The sequence below is a fragment of the Odontesthes bonariensis genome, chromosome 9 (genome assembly GCF_027942865.1).
Source record: "Odontesthes bonariensis isolate fOdoBon6 chromosome 9, fOdoBon6.hap1, whole genome shotgun sequence".
Classification (NCBI taxonomy): Eukaryota; Metazoa; Chordata; class Actinopteri; order Atheriniformes; family Atherinopsidae; genus Odontesthes; species Odontesthes bonariensis.
Window position 1 is genome coordinate 5300419 of NC_134514.1, and position 5651 is coordinate 5306069.

Genomic DNA, 5651 nt, shown 5'->3' on the forward strand with positions numbered 1-5651 from the left:
TCTGATTGGAAAGTTTTGTGATTGAGGTCGGTGACCTTTCACCCCTACATTTTTCCAACGTGTAACACTTCTTCTTCTTCTTCTTCTTCTTCTTCTTCTTCTTCTTCTTCTTCTTCGCTGATGCGGATATACCTCACTCAGAAAGCACATAAAAAGCATGATGATTCTTTTGGCAGATATTGTAAAACTTGTGCAACGACTGTCTGATGTCAGAGGACAGATCTACCAGTGGAAAAGACAGGCGAACGCCAGCTGCATCTGGACCGTTTCTTGGCAAACAGCTGGATTATTCCAAAAAACTGCACAGTCCTGCAGTCCTGCTCCACCGGCTTTAAAGCTAGTGTCAAAACGCTGAGGCACGCAACCCCGTTCTTTGCCTAAAGTGATGTATGCAATCCCAACATTTTTACTATCCGTGCACCTTGTCCACCCCACCCCCATCCTGCCAGCCCCCACGCCTCTTGCCTCTGTACTCAAGGGATTACTGTCAGCCCACGAGGCTGCATTGGGAAGGAGGAGAGCAGGTCCAGACCCGTTGGTAAGTCCCAGACTTAAGGGCAGTGACTACATGGAAAATTAAACACACACACACACACACTGTTCAAATACACATGAATACACTGAACCCACTGACATACAGCCACAGCACATCAACATCAAAATGTCTTACATAAGCTTTGTGCTTGTGAGCAGCATGGGGGATAGTTGTGCTGCTAACAAGGTGACAGTGATCTGCACTATCTTGTTCCAAAGTGGGTCGTGTTACCAGGAAAGCACAGCAATTTTCTTCCCCTCGGGAGAACGTACAGGGTGTCTGTTTGGAGAGCGCTCTTCATTGGCAGATAAAGGGTAATGAAGCATTTTCCCTCAGCTCCGAATGATGTGTTGCCAGGGATTTGGTAATGGTGCCAAAGCACATTGTGTACCGTGTTATCTTGACAGGGCGAATGTAATTGGAATGTTAAAAGGTTTTATTAATCCAAGAAAACGGAATCATTACCAAACATTAACACGAGAAAATCATTAAAATTCAAAAACACTTGCACTTTCTTTCTTTTTTTTTTTCCTACTTTTGCTTTAATGACCAAACAAAGGACATGAATGACCAGAGGCCCGTAAATCTATCGTGGTGTTAATAGAACAGTCCCAGAGGGAGGGTAAATTCAAGCAGGCTTGTCCCTCCAACCCCAGCAGCTGCTTCCTCTCGAGCCCTGCGGCTTCACGGGACTGGAACAAACTGCTGAGCGGACACCTCCTGCCAGAAGAGAAGCACATCCTCCGAAAAGAGAAACCCAACCAGCACCTGAGTTCACAAAGTTATACGTGAATGTTACACAAAGTGCAAAGAGCCAACACAGATGCCTGCAGCACTTCGAGCTCAAACAGGTGTTCTTTTCCAGCTAACACAGTCCACACGAGCGGAATTTTATATAACTGCATGAGTAACCAGAAAATTATTCTGTTGTTGCTTTGCATCACTTTTGGATATAATTGGTTCTTTAATTGCATCCATGTGCTTTGTTTCATCTTCCCTTAACAGCAAAAAAATTCAAGGCTCGGTTCAAGTGATCACGCTTCAACCAAATTTCTTTGTGCTGCGCTTTTACAACCCGACAATGGAAGGCTGATCATGGTAAATGTAAGGCTGTTCATGGTAAATGTAAGGCTGATCATGGTAAATGTAAGCTGATCATGGTAAATGTAAGCTGATCATGGTAAATGTAAGGCTGATCATGGTAAATGTAAGGCTGATCATGGTGAATGTAAGGCTGATCATGGTAAATGTAAGGCTGTTCATGGTAAATGTAAGCTGATCATGGTAAATGTAAGCTGATCATGGTAAATGTAAGGCTGATCATGGTAAATGTAAGGCTGATCATGGTGAATGTAAGGCTGTTCATGGTAAATGTAAGGCTGATCATGGTAAATGTAAGGCTGATCATGGTAAATGTAAGGCTGTTCATGGTAAATGTAAGGCTGATCATGGTAAATGTAAGGCTGATCATGGTGAATGTAAGGCTGTTCATGGTAAATGTAAGGCTGATCATGGTAAATGTAAGCTGATCATGGTAAATGTAAGGCTGATCATGGTAAATGTAAGCTGATCATGGTAAATGTAAGCTGATCATGGTAAATGTAAGCTGATCATGGTAAATGTAAGGCTGATCATGGTAAATGTAAGGCTGATCATGGTAAATGTAAGGCTGTTCATGGTAAATGTAAGGCTGATCATGGTAAATGTAAGGCTGTTCATGGTAAATGTAAGGCTGATCATGGTAAATGTAAGCTGATCATGGTAAATGTAAGGCTGTTCATGGTAAATGTAAGGCTGTTCATGGTAAATGTAAGGCTGATCATGGTAAATGTAAGGCTGATCATGGTAAATGTAAGGCTGATCATGGTAAATGTAAGGCTGATCATGGTAAATGTAAGCTGATCATGGTAAATGTAAGCTGATCATGGTAAATGTAAGGCTGATCATGGTAAATGTAAGGCTGATCATGGTAAATGTAAGGCTGATCATGGTAAATGTAAGGCTGATCATGGTAAATGTAAGGCTGTTCATGGTAAATGTAAGGCTGATCATGGTAAATGTAAGCTGATCATGGTAAATGAAAGGCTGATCATGGTAAATGTAAGGCTGATCATGGTAAATGTAAGGCTGTTCATGGTAAATGTAAGCTGATCATGGTAAATGTAAGGCTGATCATGGTAAATGTAAGCTGATCATGGTAAATGTAAGGCTGATCATGGTAAATGTAAGGCTGATCATGGTAAATGTAAGCTGATCATGGTAAATGTAAGGCTGATCATGGTAAATGTAAGGCTGATCATGGTAAATGTAAGCTGATCATGGTAAATGTAAGGCTGATCATGGTAAATGTAAGGCTGATCATGGTAAATGTAAGGCTGTTCATGGTAAATGTAAGGCTGATCATGGTAAATGTAAGGCTGATCATGGTAAATGTAAGCTGATCATGGTAAATGTAAGCTGATCATGGTAAATGTAAGGCTGATCATGGTAAATGTAAGGCTGATCATGGTAAATGTAAGGCTGATCATGGTAAATGTAAGGCTGATCATGGTAAATGTAAGGCTGTTCATGGTAAATGTAAGGCTGATCATGGTAAATGTAAGCTGATCATGGTAAATGAAAGGCTGATCATGGTAAATGTAAGGCTGATCATGGTAAATGTAAGGCTGTTCATGGTAAATGTAAGCTGATCATGGTAAATGTAAGGCTGATCATGGTAAATGTAAGCTGATCATGGTAAATGTAAGGCTGATCATGGTAAATGTAAGGCTGATCATGGTAAATGTAAGCTGATCATGGTAAATGTAAGGCTGATCATGGTAAATGTAAGGCTGATCATGGTAAATGTAAGGCTGTTCATGGTAAATGTAAGCTGTTCATGGTAAATGTAAGGCTGTTCATGGTAAATGAAAGCTGATCATGGTAAATGTAAGCTGATCATGGTAAATGTAAGGCTGATCATGGTAAATGTAAGTTGATCATGGTAAATGTAAGCTGATCATGGTAAATGTAAGGCTGATCATGGTAAATGTAAGGCTGATCATGGTAAATGTAAGGCTGATCATGGTAAATGTAAGGCTGATCATGGTAAATGTAAGGCTGATTCGCCACACCGTTGCTCATGAAACGTTATTTTGGGTTCTGTCTTATTACACCCATCTATGATATTTGCAATTATATGTCCACTGATCTTTGGGCACAACTGGTGATTAAAATCAAAGTTGTGGAGCAGCCTGGTGTAATTCCTGAGGACTCAGACAGAGCTGACTTTAGCCTTAATAACAGACCCTGATGTCCTGCTGCCGCTGTGCTGGACACAGCTGCTCAAATCCATTGTTCGTCCAGGTGCCAAATCCGTGCACATGCGCACAAAAATACAACAAACGTCAACAAACATGCGTTTCTGCTCCCAATCACAATAGTTTTGCAATGACAAAATAGAGTAAAAAGAAGCTATAAAGTTGAACATATGATTTTTTTTAAACAGCATATTAAAATAACTGGTTGTACTTTAAATTACTGCAACAACAAAACTTGTTTCTGTTCACAATGGGTTATAAAACTGGCTTCTTTTACATTTAGTCCATGAATTCAAAAGGGAAGTAAAGTTTTAGGAGAAACCTGTTACTATACTTTGTGTGGTGAGGCTTGGTGCATAGTTTATGGTGTGCAAACCGATTCTCCTCAGACATGAACTCGGTCCTCTGCGTGCTACTTTCTGGGTCAGCTGTTCCAACTCTTCCCATGCATATAATGGTCTATAATACATTGTGGAGGAGTGGATAATTCCAATTATCCAGTCTCCATTGTGGTTGTTCCACTCCTGTCTTCTAAAGGCTGATGCACAGCTTTCACCAGCCGCAGAGGGACCCGGTGAACCCTTGCAGAGCGTTGATGATGATGAGCTTTACGTCACACAGGCCGAACGGATGCAGAAACTCTGACTTTAATGACTGGTCAAAAGGCCAAGTCATGGTTTCCACGTCGGTGGACCGGTCGGGAGTTTGAGGACCTTCAGGCTGCTCTCTCGGGCTCAGCGGCTGACGTCACGGTTTATGGGGCAGCTGTGGTGCTTCATGGAGCTGCACCACCACAGTGTGAAGCCACAAACCGAAAAAGGGGAACAGAATACTGCTAATCTTCAAACTCTTTACAGTGATTGCACTGTAAACACCAGTGTTGGTCAAGTTACTTTTAAAAAGTAATTAGTTATAGTTACTGCTCCCAAAAAGTAATTGAGTTAGTAACTCAGTTACCACATTGTAAAAGTAATTAGTTACTCAGCAAAGTAACTTTGGCGTTATGTTTGTGTTCTATAACGCTGTTACGTTCTATAACATCTTTAACATCAAATATGTTTATATTAACTGATTTAATTTATTCATGGTAAACACAAGAAACTTGTGCTAAAGGAAAAAAAAAATGAACCAGACCAGTGAATATTTCCCTATACTCCCTATATAGAAGATATAAAAACACTAAATACAGTAATTTAGAACATTCTGTATTTATTTGAACTCAATAGATTGCAGCCTGCCATATGATGCATAGAAATAAATAAATAAATAAATTCTGAGCCGAAAAATGGAGTGTTGTTTGTTTTCGAGTGGCTCCGCCTCCTTCCCTGGGGCTCACGCTAGCTGCATTTGGGCTTGTGGTTGGGTTAGCTAGCTGCATTTGGGCTTGGGGTTGGGTTAGCTAGCTGCATTTGGGCTTGGGGTTGGGTTAGCTAGCTGCATTTGGGCTTGGAGTTGGGTTAGCTAGCTGCATTTGGGCTTGGGGTTGGGTTAGCTAGCTGCATTTGGGCTTGGGGTTGGGTTAGCTAGCTGCATTTGGGCTTGGGGTTGGGTTAGCTAGCTGCATTTGGGCTTGGAGTTGTGTTAGCTAGCTGCATTTGGGCTTGGGGTTGGGTTAACTAGCTGCATTTGGGCTTGGGGTTGTGTTAGCTAGCTGCATTTGGGCCTGGGGTTGGGTTAACTAGCTGCATTTGGGCTTGGGGTTGGGTTAACTAGCTGCATTTGGGCTTGGGGTTGGGTTAGCTAGCTGCATTTGGGCTTGGGGTTGGGTGAACTAGCTGCATTTGGGCTTGGGGTTGGGTTAGCTAGCGGCATTTGGG

At 41.7% G+C, this 5651-nt stretch overlaps 1 long non-coding RNA gene across 1 annotated transcript; it reads left to right on the forward strand.

Annotated features, from left to right (window-relative positions):
* Positions 1 to 1018: 1018 nt before the first annotated feature.
* On the forward strand, positions 1019 to 5247 carry LOC142388758 (uncharacterized). Its single transcript, XR_012770327.1, has 3 exons — positions 1019 to 1386; positions 1541 to 1639; positions 4372 to 5247. It is a non-coding gene; the product is annotated as an uncharacterized LOC142388758 (long non-coding RNA).
* Positions 5248 to 5651: the final 404 nt, after the last annotated feature.